The sequence below is a fragment of the Heptranchias perlo genome, chromosome 9 (genome assembly GCF_035084215.1).
Source record: "Heptranchias perlo isolate sHepPer1 chromosome 9, sHepPer1.hap1, whole genome shotgun sequence".
NCBI lineage: Eukaryota > Metazoa > Chordata > Chondrichthyes > Hexanchiformes > Hexanchidae > Heptranchias > Heptranchias perlo.
This window is the reverse complement of record NC_090333.1, coordinates 28773408-28788811: the sequence shown is the minus strand read 5'-3', so window position 1 is coordinate 28788811 and position 15404 is coordinate 28773408. Positions and strand designations below refer to the sequence as shown.

Here is a 15404-nt window from a genome sequence, read left to right as displayed (position 1 = left end):
ACATGTGCCTGAAACTGGTGTTAGGCCCTACGCATGTGCAAATAGGGGGTTTATTGCCTGTTCAGAACTCCGTCCCAAAATTGGGCTGCCCTGAACACAGCCAGCACCAGGCTGGCTGCGTTCAGGATAACCAAGTCTACATGCGGCTTAACTTCCAGTTCTTAAAAAGACTGCTGGAGGCTGCCACCAAAAAGATAGGTTTAAAAAAAAGTACCTACCTGAACGTGGAGCCGGGAGCAGGCCCCTCTCCTGATCGCCGCATCCCTCCCGATCGCCTTCCTCTCTCCCGATCACTTCCCCCTCTCCCGATCGCCTCCACCCGTCTCCCGATCATCTACCCCCCTCCCAGGACCTACCTGAGGGCCACTGCCGGTAATGCAGGGGCTCAAAATTTAACTTTGCCTCACCAACAAGCTGTCTGGGGACACACAGCAGGCAGCTGAAGCTCGCTGATCTAATTTAAGTGAGGCCCGAGGCCCAATATCGAGTGTGCCTTGGATGTACCAGTGCAGGGATCGTTCCCTGCGCCCAGCTCACGCCGGCTGGTCAGTGCTATCCAATTTCACCCTCAGCATGTTTATCTGTCTCACCATCAAAATGTATTCTTTGATACCCCATGTGCAGATCCTGTGTAAGTTAAAACCACATGCCGATCATAAAGGCCTGGGTACTAATCATGCCAGGCAATAGGCACAAAATAACTGGGATTAAAGACCAGGAAGCCAGGTAACATAGAAATGATATGAAAGTGATGTTATAGGAACAGAAAACATCATAAAGTAGTTACATATTTATATATATTAAAACTGGACAGTTTATCCAGCGTTGATTTACTCCTATCAGGTTTCTTGCGTAATAAATACTCTATCAGATTATATTTTAAAAGCAAATAGCATTCAATTCATTATAATATAGGTTGCAACTGAGGACTGGTGTCAGCAATCACCCTATACTATTTTACATTCAGCCAGGAATCCAGATCATACAAAAACTGATCAATACCAGGTACGGTAGAGGAGACAAAAACTCTGGAGGCATTTAAGAGGCAGTTAAATGCTATATCATGATGGGGAGAGATCATGGGTTTTTATAGGATAACCTAGATGGGCCAAATAGCCTTCTTTATTGTCTGAGTGTTGTCTAGATGCTCCCCATGTAAGTAGATCAAAAAACTTGACTGAGAAAAATGAATTCAAATGTTTTCTTCTAGAAAGGATAACAGTGCTCTATGGGAGGTATTACATATATTGTGAGTGATTCTCTAGTGATGCTTTTATGATGTGTGGTTAATGCAGATACCACTAATTTTATTTGTAACCCTCTGAATGTAGTTAAAAGTATCACAATCAATGATTAAAAAAAGGCAGGAGTATGAAAGCACAGAAACCCAGTCGGCTTAAATACCCAGAATTGTTCAATCACACGCCACTGCTTACAACAAACTGTAATGCCTCTGCCTTTTCAATTCAAAATGTTATAAGCATTATATTAGCATTGCCAAATTTTGCAGTGTTGGGCCAAGTTCAGTTTTGTTTGCATTTTCTTAATAAATGCCTATGTTGCATTTCACAAAGCAAACACATTTTGTCACAGTGCAAAAAGAATGACCTTATTGAATTGTATCCCTCATTCCTACAGCATGGGGTAAATTTTAACATAGCGGTGGGATCTCAGCTGGGGGTGGGGGGGTGTCAATACCTGGGTGGGAACCCGGGAAAACATTTTTGTGCGTTTACTCGCGTGATCGCGACCTAATTGAAGGGCCTTACTGCGACTTCTTGGTTTCGCGTCTTCAAGCTGCGCAGCGGGCGTACTGTGCACCGAATGACCTGCTGGGAGTTGGATTATTTAAAGGGACATTGCAACCATGGATTTTGAGTGAGAAGAGAGCAATTTAAAGAAATTGAACACAAAGGACAAAGCCATCACCCTGCTTTACTGACTCCTCACTTGAGATACTACTGGCCGGTGTGAGGAGCAGGAGGGAAGTCCTAGACACCCGGGATACAAATGGAGGTGGGGGAGGGGTGGGGTGTTGGTGGTTCCAGGTGGTCTGAGTATTCACTATCTTCACTTTGCAGATCTCCTTATGAGAATCTATCAAATATGAGTGACTCCCTGGCATCACGAGCAGCCAGGTGTGCGGCTGCTCTGCCAATGGGTTGCCCATCATCCTCCTCTTCATCCTTGTCTTCTTCAATGTTGATGGCAGGTGTGGATGCTTCATGAGTACATGGGACCTCATCCACCTGTAACCCACTCTGTTGAGTGATGTTGTGCAGGATGCAACACATGACTATTATTCAACACACCCTCGCCGGTGAGTACTGAAGGGATTCCTCAGATCGATCCAGGCACCTGAAGCGCATCTTGAGCATTGCTATGGCTTGTTCAATGACAGACCTGGTGGTGATGTGACTGTCGTTGTACTGCTGCTGTGCCTCGCTGGTGGGGTTTCTCAAAGGTGTCATGAGCCACATCTGCAGGGGGTATCTCTTGTCTCCAAGGAGCCAGCCCTTAAGTCTGTCCTGTGTGTGGAAGAGGGCCGGGATGTTGGATTCGCACAAAATGAAGGAATCTCGCTGCTGCCAGGGAATTTGGCGCACACCTGCAGAAACCTCTTCCGGTGTTCACAAACCAGCTGTGCATTGATGGAGTGATATCCCTTTAGGTTGATGAACAGTCCTGGCTCGTGCAGGTTCTCGGATTGTTACGTGTGTGCAAACAATTGTGCCCTATATCCGTGGGAAGCCAGCCAGAGAGTGGAAACCCACTGCCCTCTCAGTCCGACTGATGTCGTCGATGGGGAAGTTGACGTGGTCGGATGCCCTGGCAAACAAGCCATCCGTGACCTGTCGTATACACTTATGGACAGACGACTGAGAGATCCTGATGATGTCACCGGTGGCGCCCTGGAAGGATCCAGAGGTGAAGAAATTGAGGGCACTGGTGACTTTAACTGCGACGGGCGATGTATGGCCACCAGGCCCAGCCGGGAGCAGCTCTGCATGAAGGAGCCTGCAGATGTCTACGACCACCTGGTGATTCAATCTGAGCCTTCGTTGGCACTGCTCCTCAGAGAGGTCCAGGAAGCTCAGCCTCAGTCTGTAGACCCTCTCATGTGGATAGTGCCTCCTATGACTTCGGCCCCTCCATTGGTCCCCTCTCTGCCCTTCTGCAGGCCCTTGTGGCGCACCCGTCTTGTGGAGCTGCAACTCCCAGAACTGCACGCCTTGCCTGCCGCGGATGGTGATGTGCCTCCTCCTCAGATGTAATGCTGAATGAAACCATTGTGCCCCTCATCCTGATGGTGTCAATTTGAGTGTGTCCAAAATGTAGGTAAACATGTATGAACACAAGAATTCTGAGTGTGAACGAAGAAATCTCAGTCTAAACACAAAGAACTCCCAGCCAAAGGTTTGTCTGAGAACTGATTGCCCTGCTGCAAAAACTTCACGTCAGTCACTGGTTTAAAGTTCCAAATGGGTGCCGGCTGCTACTCGCCTCCATTTCCATGGCGTGTTTCAGAGGCCATGGGAGACAGATTCAGAAGCAGTTAAAATGGCTTGTGTAGTTCAAACCACAAAAATTTAACATCCTTAAGTAGTTTAAATATCTTAATTGGCCCTTTAAATAAAAGCCAGCGGGACTTCCGGGTTTCAGAAGCGCGCACGGATCCAGATGCGTCTGGGTCAAACCCGGAAGTCGGCGGGTTGGAGCCGGGATGCGTTACCGCTCCCAAAACCGACAATTTTCACTGCCCCCTGCCCCCAATCCACCCGTTCTTTGGGGTTAAAATTTACCTCCATGTCTCTACTATAGCATCCCATGAAGGGTGGGGGGAGCAGATGAGAGCCAAAGCTTAGTGTATATTGTGCTCATGGGCTGCTAACTCAAGATTATTTAACTTTACGCAGTGCACTTGCCTTAACTACCATGCCACATGAAACCCCACTTTTGTGTTGAGAAACAGCAACACTTTTATTAAAAATATGTTTTGACGACACCTAATCCCAATAGGTAAAGCATCCATATATTGCAGCATTTACTTCTTTTTATGTGAACTCCTTCACATTTTTTTTTAAAATGGCCGGAGGAAAATGCCCTTGGCATTTGTGCTGCACCCATGCAAGACCTCACTCACCACTAAACCGTGATGACCCTCTGAAATTACGGATTGTCAAAAGAAAAGCTACTGATATCTCTGCAGCTGTCTCTGTAGCAGGCCTGTATCGCCTAGAAATACGGTAATTCAAGAGGCAGATGTTTGCAGGGGAATGCAGGACATAGATACAGAAAAACATATTTGCTGTATCAACGGCTAGGACCTGCATGCAGCAATGTTTATTTCCTTGACTTCTTACCAGGAAGAAGGAGAAGAATATTTACAACTTATTTATCTGCCCTTTTTCTCCCTTCCCTCCTGTACTGCATCCACCACAGTCCAGCAGAAAGTGCAGACATACACCCTGCACACAGGCTCTGGGAGAGGTCCACGGGGGATTTTTTTTTCACGTTCTGCTGTGCGTGATGGGGAAAATGACCTTCTCTTCATTTAATTCCTCCTGCCCGGAAAATTACCTTCCCTCCTCACAGCCACGAAGACAAATTGGCTATGTATAAAATCACAAACCCACATCCTATGTTCTGTGCGAGCTAGAGTACCAGTAGCTGTCAGGTCACCTTGTTGCCTATTTTAACATTTTTTTCAATTACAAAAGCATTGCTTCCCTCAAAGGGTTAAAACCACAGCCTCTGTGCTCTAGTGTGATAAAGAAAAGGGATACTGTTGCATTCACATGCAGTTCAATCACTTTAAATTGGCTAATTTAGGTGAAATGTGGAGCTCAGAGGGTGAGCTGAACGCCTCCAGAAATCCCAGATTTGCAGCTTGACTTCCCATCATGGCCTAAAGCACTTGTAAATCAGATTCAATTCCCCAGAACAAGCATCGCAATCTCATTGGCTGGGACCATAAACACAGCTGAATGGACCACCCAAGCTGTAGGCCGTGACAGCTGCCTTTCCCCTGGGGTCCCTGTGGCTAACACACAATTTGCTCAGTGTGTGTCTCTGTTATTATCCTGGTTTATGTGATGCTCATACACATAAACTCTGTACTGCGTTGAGTAGAAATCAAAGCCTGATAGCAGAAGGGAAAGGCAGAGGCAGGCCTTGGCGTTGATGTCAGAGCCATCAATGGCCATTTTTTTTTGTGTGTGCAAACATCTGTTTCTTCCATACATTTTAGGGTCACGAGCAGAAAGATTGATTAATTAGTTCAACAAGAATTTCATTTCATATCTAAAGTAGAATGTGAAGTTGTGGATAATGTGCTACATGCAACATGTATACAGAGAAACATTAGTACAAAGCACTCTGCTAAAGATTAGATCTGATTTTCCAGAAATTTTATATACTTAAAAAAAACAGGCAAACTTTTTTTTAAATGCAATTTTGCATCTATGTTATATAGTCCGAATGAGAACGAGGGGCAGGTGATCTGCTTCCTGTCTTCTGTCACTCACTTGGTAACCCCTCTCAATTCCACTTAGATAAGTATGAAAGTGATTGACATTCCCTCAAAATGTATCCTCCTTGTGGAAACGTGCTTTACCTTAATGCAATGATACTCCTGATGATCTGGCTGAGACCTTGAAATCCTAATATATGACAGAGTTTAACCACACGGAGCCCATGGTTTGAAACAACTTAGAGGATCAATTTGTCCAGTTTATTTATATTAAAAATATAAATGCATTTTTAAAAATTTGCTTTAAATTTGGAGTCTCTAGGGCCATGTGGAAGTCCTCTCTGATGTGTATACTGATGAAAGTATGAAAAGGTAAAGAAAAATGGAGAGTAAGGAAATTAATGAAGAAAATCAAAGGTGAGAAGAAAAAAGACAAATTGTAAAAGTTTCTGCTATAGCAGTTGAAGCATTTCATTCACAGCATTTGTAATAACTGTTGGGAATTGCACTCTTAGGGGTTATATTTTTAAAAAGTCATTTGTATATAATTGTATTTTCATTTTTCAGCTAGGTACATTCCAAGTAAAAATGATCCAAGTTGTATTCCTATTTAATGTTTTAAAAGTGCATAGAATCTTTAGTGAAGATTTTTGTATTTCTATCGTTCAGAGTAACCAGCATAAAATTAATTTGATCAGAAAAAATAAACATCTTCTCAGGAATCACATTTTTGAAACTAGGATGCTTTGAATTTGATGACACCCAGTGGTGAAAAGTCATTTACATCTTTGAAAAGAACTAATCTGGTGTCAACTGTAAGAGCAGCCTCTACAGGGCTTTTAGTTCACAGCATCTTGGACTGAACTGTGAATGTTCAATAAGAGCTCCCTCTACAGAACTTAGAACAGACAACCAATTGACGTTACAAGTTCTGTGCTATTAGTTTGCATTCACTGGGAACTGGACGAGACTCTATGAGCTCGCTTACTTAGAATCTTTTGCCTTTTTGCCTTTCAGTCTGGGAGATTCAAATTCAACCCCCATCCTGCTGCATCATCCAGTTCCCATGCTGGATTTCAACCTATCGAAGGCATATTGTTGACGCAAAGTAGTGGGAACTTTGTAATGCATCTGGCTCATGTCAGCCTATCCTGAAAGTGCTTGATGTTGACCCTGGATGCCCAAAAGTGTTCCATTCCTCTTGACTAAAAATCTTCTCTTTCACGAGAACAAAAATTTGCTGAATTAAACATACAGTAGAATCTGATTATAGTGATCAATTTGCCCAGTAGCCCAAATGATCACTATAACCAGCTGATCATCACAGCCAATTCCCCAGGCTTTCGGCAGCTCACTGTGTGATATTAAAGCATTAGATCCTAAACTTAAAGCACGTTTGAATAACATATATGTATCCAAATATTGTAAGATAAATTGAGTTTTAAAAGCAATTCTCTGAAACTGCTCAGAATGCCAGTTTGCTCATTACTCAGCAGCTTAACTTTGAGGGTTTCTTCACTCAGAGGGTTGTGAATCTTTGGAATTTTGTACCCCAGAGGGCTGTGCATGCTCATTCGTTGAGTATATTCAAGACTGAGATCGATAGATCTTTGGAGGCTGAGGGAATCAAGGGATATGGGGATAGGGCAGGAAAGTGGAGTTGAGGTACAAGATCAGCCATGATCATATTGAATGACGGAGCAGGCTCGAGGAGCCGTATGGCCTATTCTTGCTCCTATTTTTTTATGTTCTTATGTTCTTAAGGTTCCGGTTAGCATTGAACAGCCTGGTTTCAGCGAATTGATTATAAAACTCAGTTTATCTGGCAACATTAGGATGAATATATCTTGTACGAATATGCTTAAGTTTAGGACCTTCCACTTATACTCATCTAATGGCTACTTTGGATCACACAACCTATAAATTTGTTTTCTTTAAATTGCTGGTTAGCATCTGAGCAGCCCTGCTTCAGATCAGTAACTGATCTAACAATAACTTATCAGTACAACCAGGGAAAACCTTCATATAAGGTTCAAATTTTTGGCAATCGTGATTTGAGTATTATCACTAAAAGTAGATTCTATTCTAAATAAAAAGAGAATTAATAAAAAACTAAAACAAATCAACTAATAATAAGATTTCGGGGTCTTTGAGAATCAACTTTAGTTTCTGCTTTGGAGATTTTTGTGAAGTTGAGGATCTAATCCCACTCGAGACTTGTTGACCTTTAGCCCAGAAGAGAAGAGATGTGTACTCATTGCATTGCCCTCTCTCCAACATACAGCCAAGGGAATTGGACACGTATTCACTTCTATAACATTACGGTCTGACTGTAGATCCTCTCCTAGATTGATCAGCCAGGGAAAACAAATGCAAATTTCTCACTCAATTCCCTCCCCAGGTATCGCAATCACCCGTCCCCTTTCTAAAAGACCATCAGAGATCGTTTCCCCTTGCTAAAGCTGCAGGGCAGGGAATGCCACAGAATGTCTAGTGACCAGATAACTTAAAAAAAAAACTACTACCGCTGCTGCAGCTCCAGCAACAAAACTGTTGCTTGAGTGAATTGGGTAAATTTAGAGTGCTCGTGGAATAAACCAAAATAACCTGATTTGGCCATTTTTTACTTATGAGTTTGGCTCAATCAACCAAACAAAGCATGCAGACCTAACAGAACATATTTTGAGGAACAGCAAAACAAAGCATTGTGTCAACTTTGTGGAAAAATAAATGCCACCTGAAGTTACAGGGGAAAAAAAAATCATTATGCGTTGAACATTCTGTAAGTCTTCAATCAGAAGATAATGTACAGAAGAAAAACTTCTGTAAGGGGCATTGTTGAAAAATCACGAATATCCTGGATGAATTACACCTCGTATGAAAATCAGGCCGAATATGCTGTGTAAACCTTCACCCGGATTGTAAAAAATATGTAATTGTGTCATGGGAGAACACACCACATGGCATTTGGGCACAGTTCAAATGGGTGGAGATATGGCATGATGATGTGGCACATTTTGATCAAACAGCCTGAGAGGGCAGAGTTATTGAGCCTACCCAAAAACTCCCCAGTCAGGCAACAATGCACCTTTAACCCATCTAGTAATGATGTATGCCTTCTTGGAATCCTGCATTTAGTGGAACAACAAATAAAAGCTAACATAAAGCTTTGTGATTACATAGTACCAACAGTGATGTTGACAGACATCCCTCAGGGAAGCCTTCTGTTGCAAGTTACTACTTGGGGACTTTAAGGGTTGGGCAGGACAATTTCCTGCCTGTAGTGCTGTGGTCTCATGGGTGGTTTCCAGAGCCAGTCTCCAGAGTCCTATCAGCTCTTCAAGCAACAGTACATAAATCCTTCTTTAGCCTTAGGGAGTATATAAACAGCTATGGAAGGAAACCTAATGAACTTTGATGCAGTTCTGGGTGACCCAGAAAATGGCGGTTATCAGGGAATGCCATATATAATTGACCTGGGATATCTGTGGTTATAGTAGTGGTGGTCTGAGGGTGGAAAAGCTGCTAAGTGCTACTGGCATTTGTCACCATTTGCCCTTTAGGCTCATAACACTATGCATCAGTCAATCAGAAGCTTTCATTAAAAATTCAACTGCCTAATGTAGTGATTGCTGTAAAGATTTAAATGGGATAGTTGGCAGCGTCCTTTAAAGTAAGAAAAAGTATCATCTTCTGATATTGTTTCTGTACTTTGTTACTTGTTTTGATGTCTGCCTTCTTTTTTTTTATTGTTTGAGTATTTTTCACTTGTAAACTAGAAACCTCTACTTATAATTGCTCTGGTAGTATGGCATTATCACATTGAGCTCTTTATGTAAAGTCACCACAGAATCAACTTTTCCCTATAGAGACTAGTTTGTTACCACTTTTTCCCAATTCTAGCAGCCAGTTTATCAAATTTTCCAATGCAAAACATGGGCTCTATTATTAGTAATTACACACTGAAGTTGGAAAACCTTAACTGGCTGACACAATTTGTAGGAGGGTGTTATCTTATGAAAAATGTTCACACTTTTTTTGCAATAGTTTAATATCTAAATAGCCAATTGTGAGAAGTGTTATAACATGTAATTAAGACCTGAGAATTTGTCAAAGTTAGTGAACAGTATGATTTTGATTGCAACTGGCATTTTTGTTGATAAACTAGTTGCTGAAACTTTCTGATGACTTAGCGGATCAATTATTAACCAGTATTGAACTGACCAGAAAGTCCTTGGTTCAATCGTTGGTCCGTGCTGAGTTAGCTGACAGCTGTAAGGATGTTACATTTGATCTCAGTGCCTGGGGGCTCAGAGGAGGAAACTCAGGCCTTGTTCTTGCTCCTGGTTGTCTTCCATTAGTCGCTGTTGGTAAGTGCACATGTGTGGGCATTGTATGAGGTCAGGATTGTGCTCATCTGTGATGTCCACCACTGTGAATCGCCTGAAGGTCATACATGAAGGATGGCCACCCGGTGAAGTACTGGAGGGTGACTGCCACCTGTGAAACAATTTTACTCATGCTCATTCACAACTCCAATGCCATATAAAAATTGTGTTAAAATAAAGTAGCAGAAAAAAATCTATATATGTGGCATGATATAGAAAATTTATTTCCTCACTTCATTTTAAATATATTTTTATGACATGAGAAGTATTATTAGGAGCAAGTGGAATGGAAACCATTGATATGGAGGGTGGAACAGTTGAAGGATGCTGGGAAGCAGATGCGCTGGCAACAGCCATGTTATTTATGGTGTAAATGGAGCCGTTTAATGAAAGGAGGCGGTGTCTCCAAATTCTTGGATCTGGATTCCAGCTCAAGTGCTGAGCATAAATAGCTTCTGTATATGCCCAGCGCACATTGGGTAAAAGAGTAATACTTCACTCACGTCTATTGCTATATGATTGTGTGCGCCTGCATATATATTCATACAGTGCACACTAGGTAAAAGCAGACAATTCACTTATGTCTGGTACTCTACATCTCAGTATGAATTCCCAAACTTCCAAAGTGACGACACCACCCATTTAAACATTTTAGCCTGGAGACAGACAATTGTCCAGAAACTGGATGTGTGACTATTTTGACAGTATTAAAAGCAAATAGAAAATGTTGGGGTTTTAAGATTGATCGTTGACAGCATCAGCAATACAACTCTGTCCATTGGACTGACTTCAGTGCAGTAAGAATTAAAGCTTTCTCCGCCTGAGTCTGCCTGTCTGTGTCTGTGGGTGGTCTGATTCTGTTAATTACATACTAGACTTTTTGTTTGAGTTTTGTGGGGAGGGGAAGGCTAGCAGGAAACGGAAATACATGTAGCTGGCAATGACCCACAGCTTGTTCATCTGCTGGCTGACTGGATGCTGTAACCTAGGCAGGAAATTATGACGGATGTGAGAGAAAAAAATGAAATGTGGACTTTCGTTTTCTTTGAGTCCAGCTGAGTATTAGTCATCCAGTAAGTGAGAGCTATTGGTTACTGAGGAAACTATAAAATACAGTGGATTCTTTCTGTTATCAGAGTGCAGGAGCAGGGATGTCTTACTGCAGTTATACAGGGCCTTGGTGAGACCATACCTGGAGTATTGTGTGCAGTTTCAATCTCCTTACCTAAGAAATGATGTCCTTGCCATAGAGGGAGTGCAGCGAAGGTTCACCAGACTGATTCCTGGGACGGCAGGACTGTCGTATAAGGAGAGATTGGGTCGACTAGGCCTGTATTCACTAGAGTTTAGAAGAATGAGAGAGGATCTTATTGAAACGTAAAAAATTCTGACATGGCTAGACAGACTGGATGCAGGGAGGATGTTTCCCCTGGCTGGGGGGTCCAGAACAAGGGGTCACAGTCTCAGGATACGGGGTAGGACATTTAGGACTGAGATGAGGAGAAATGTCTTCACTCAGAGAGTGGTGAACCTGTAGAATTCTCTACCACAGAAGGCTGTGGAGGCCAAGTCACTGAATATATTTAAGAAGGAGATAGATAGATTTCTAGACACAGAAGGCATCAAGGGATATGGGGAGAGAGCAGGAATATGATATTGAGGTAGAGGATCAGCCATGATCATATTGAATGGTGGAGCAGGCTCTGAGGGCCGAATGGCCTACTCCTGCTCTTATTTTCTATGTTTCTATGTAAGAGTTGGCAGGCTCTTCTACTGTGGGGGCATCACAACCAAGGCTAATCATGTTCTCATCTGATATCCATACACACACACATATACTTCCTTCTGGAGTCACTGGATAGCGACCATGAGTAAGATTTTCTCCTCCCTAACACAGAGGCACTGGGGCCTATTGCACAGCTCCTACTTCTGACCCCATTGAGCTCAGATAACTCAGCATTGACCTGGGACCAAACCCGGAACTGTCTTGAGCTCTGTATGGCTCAGCTATTCACTGAACAAGCTCGATGAGCTATCGAGAGAGTCTAACTAATTTGTTTTAACTATAAAATATAGTGGCCTGCAGTTTCCATGTTATTTGCGCCCAGAGACACGCGTAATCTGGGCACAAACCAATTACATGGCTTAAAAGATCACAGAACTTTGGGCATAAATGAGTCATATGCGTCACCACAATACGCCTAAGTCACCTCGATCTTTTATGGCCGTCCATCAAACCCTCTGCCACAAAACCGGCCATGCCCCCGATACTCAAATGTGAGGATCCTCCAATTGCTTTTGATCGGAGGGTCTTCACATTGCGACCAGAATTTCAGGCACAGCTGGAAATAAAGTAATTCATCTGGTGTTTAATTGCAATTTTTTGAGCTTTTAAAAAGAATTTATATTCACTGAGACCTGCTAAGTATTTTCTGTCTTTGTGGAATAGGTAAAAGTCACATTAAAAATTGAAACGCTTCCCTGATTGCAGGTTCTTAAACATGTATGCCTGGTGTGCATAAATGATGGTTGAGTGAGTTGAAACTTCAATTTTCATACCGAAAGAATAAATATATGTAGGTTTGGCGCTTTCCTTGGGCCCTGATTGTTTACGCTGATTTCCGCCCATTTTAAGTTTGGGTGTATTCTAATGAGATTGGGAAGATATTTGGGTGTAACTTGACATTGGCAAAATGGGCGGGACATTGGGCGCATTTTCAGGTTTAACTTCTGTATTGCGTCAATAGAGGAAACTCCAGGCCTCAAGAAGCATTTGTGAGTCATCAGTAAACAATTTCTCCTTTTGTAACATTTAGGATTTATTGGTATTTCAGTAAGATACACTTCCCCTTTAATGACATCTGATTCTGAAGCCCAGAGTTTTCCTTTGAATTAAAAGCCATACTTAGTTACAGAACAGTGTCCAAATTCCTGTTGTGCTTTCAACAGTTGCATACCAAAACCCATCTGCATGCCTCTGTGAGGTTGAGCCTATCATGCTAAACCTACCATAACATACATTTTCATTCATCCTTGCTTCGGTAACCTCTTTATCCAGCTGTACAAGGAAATTACAGCATATAAATCAATGTATAAATCATTTTTTACAATAACAATAGAATACCCACTTTCCTCCCTAACCCCCAAAATTTAAAAATCCAGACTAAACCAAGGGGACGCATTAATCACTGAATCATTGAACCACACACAGGCACAAAAATAAAATGTCATTTTTCCGGCAGCCTCAGCAGTCATATTGTATCATGATTGATGATCCACTTTCAGCTCGCAAGTTACAAAGGTGGCAATTTGGAATTCATTTCACACACATATGTGAAACAACAACCAGCCAAGGATGGATTACAGAGGTGTAAGTGGTATCATGATAGTTTTGAGTCCTTTACACGTAAGTAACTAATCCTCAACCACTTATTACTTTATAAAGTGTACAGCACAATTGACTCTAATTTCCATTTAAGAATGAATTTGTTTCTTCCATCGAGTTCTCACTTCATAATTTTAATTGAGAACATACAGAAGTATAGAAGAAGTCGGTTTGGCCCATTGAGGCCAAGCCTTGTACAATAAACTGAACATGATTTGCACGATTGCAGATTTTTCTTTAGTACTTGACTGTAAATGAGGAAGAAGTCTACAAGTATCAGAAGGAAGGTGAGAATAAGCATGCTCCTCACTTTCACATACACTTCTTGTGGATTCAAGAAGCATGGCACAAACCTAAGTTGAGAACTCTTGCACCTTCTGGGAGTTACTATTTAAACCATTACATACAACCATTTCTCTTTTGCATACACTCTTACATTGTTTCAAAACTCAACTTTTTTTGAAAGTGGAGAACAGCAGGATGCCCAGGATTCCAGGCTGAACTTCTCCTCTACTGTGAAGGGATATCTCAGCTATGGGTGCAGAAGAAAGCCCTGGTTCCCTAAAAGCCACTCTGTTTCATCACCTTCAAATAATTTCATTATGCCTCAGGTGGTTGCTTTCTGGATAATAACTATTGACATACATAATAATGTTTCTGTAGTCAGATATCATTTGAGAATTAATGGAGTGTAAACTCCTTCAGTTCATGTTGGCCACGTGGTTGATATGCCCACCTGGGTGGCAGCCACAATGTCTTGCACGTGAGAAAATTCTGCTCCCCCACTGAAATCTCTGTGTCCTGTGACACCTTCTTTCCATAGGCAAAGTGGTTAAGGTGCAAAGGCTGGAAATCACCCTTTGCAAATGTAGCAGGCTCAATTTTGAAATGGAACGGGGAAGGGGGCGGGGGTTAAATTTAAGGTCAGGAAACCCATTAGTGCGGGTTTCCCAGACCTCCTTACGATTTTGATGTAAGGACGTCTTTTATTTTTTTTGTCGGTTTCCCGTCCGACTGACCGGCTGATTGACAGGCTGGTCTCAGTTGGACGGGAGACCAGCCAGGGAGAGGATGTCTGCAGGTAAGTCTTTGTTTGCATGGAGGTGGGGGGGGCATAGTTGGGCAAGGGGCATAGGTGAGCAAGGGGCACAGGTGAACAAAGGGCATAGGTGGACAAGGGGCATAGGTGGGTAGGGGTGGGCAAGGGGCATAGGTGGGTAAGGGTGAGCATAAGTGAGCACGGGGGCTGAGTCATGGGGGGTGGGATCGGAGGTCAATCATGGGGGGGTGGGATTGTGGGTCATCGCGGGGTCCACGATTGTTGAGGGGGAGGGTCAGGGAATCGGGGTCGGGGGATTGGGGATGGGGGTTCAGGGCCGTGGGTCAGGGTCGGAGCGGGAGGATCAGGGTTGGATGATCGGGGTTGGGGGTCTGCGATTGGGGGGGCTCCGCGATGGGGGGGGGGGGGGGTGTCGGTGCAGGTAGGCTTGTTGGGCCTGGGGGAAGCACTCCTGCTCCTCCGGGCCCACAAGCTGTGCCTTTGTAGGCACTTACCTGCAGTCTCGGGCTTTCTCGCCTCCTTTCATCAGGTGTAAAACAGAAGGCCCGGGAATCCTGTCCCCGAGGGGTTGAAATCGGGAATTGGTTAAAAATGGAGTCCTGAAGCCTCCTTGAAAGGTTTTAAGGCCCAACACGCCTCCTGGAAGCGGGTTGGCCGCCCGCCCCTCGTCCCGCCCCAGTGAAAACCAGAAATGGGCGGGTTGGAGGCAGGTTTTGGGCCGCCTCCAACCCGCCCATTTTCAATTTTCAATGCCCCCCCCCCACCCCAACCCACCTGTTTTTTTACTTTTAAAATCGAGCCCAGTGTTTCTCCCTTGCTTGATGTAAGTGTGCATTACAGAATGCTCAACATAGTATATTGTCCCTTGCATAGGCTTGAAAGAATTCAATTGCATAAAAACCTCATGCTGTAACTAACCTTCCCTTCCAAATAAAGAGCCATTCCTGTTCTGGATATTGTCTGCAACTCATCCTGCAACATATGGTACAACTCTGTGACAGCCTGGGGCTGATTTTGAAGTAGCGCCCAAAATGAGCGCAAAGTTGATGGAGTGGCTGCTCCGCCTATCGTTTGTGGCGGAATGAGGCCTGATCCAGT

General features: G+C 43.3%; 1 protein-coding gene across 1 annotated transcript in view; it reads right to left on the bottom strand.

Annotated features, from left to right (window-relative positions):
- eif2b3 (eukaryotic translation initiation factor 2B, subunit 3 gamma) overlaps nucleotides 1-9973 on the bottom strand; it is a 135471-nt gene extending 125498 nt beyond the window's left edge. The window contains exon 1 of the mRNA XM_067990090.1: nucleotides 9698-9973. The gene's annotated coding sequence lies outside the window, so the exon portion shown is untranslated. The remainder of the gene's footprint in view (nucleotides 1-9697) is intronic.
- Nucleotides 9974-15404: the final 5431 nt, after the last annotated feature.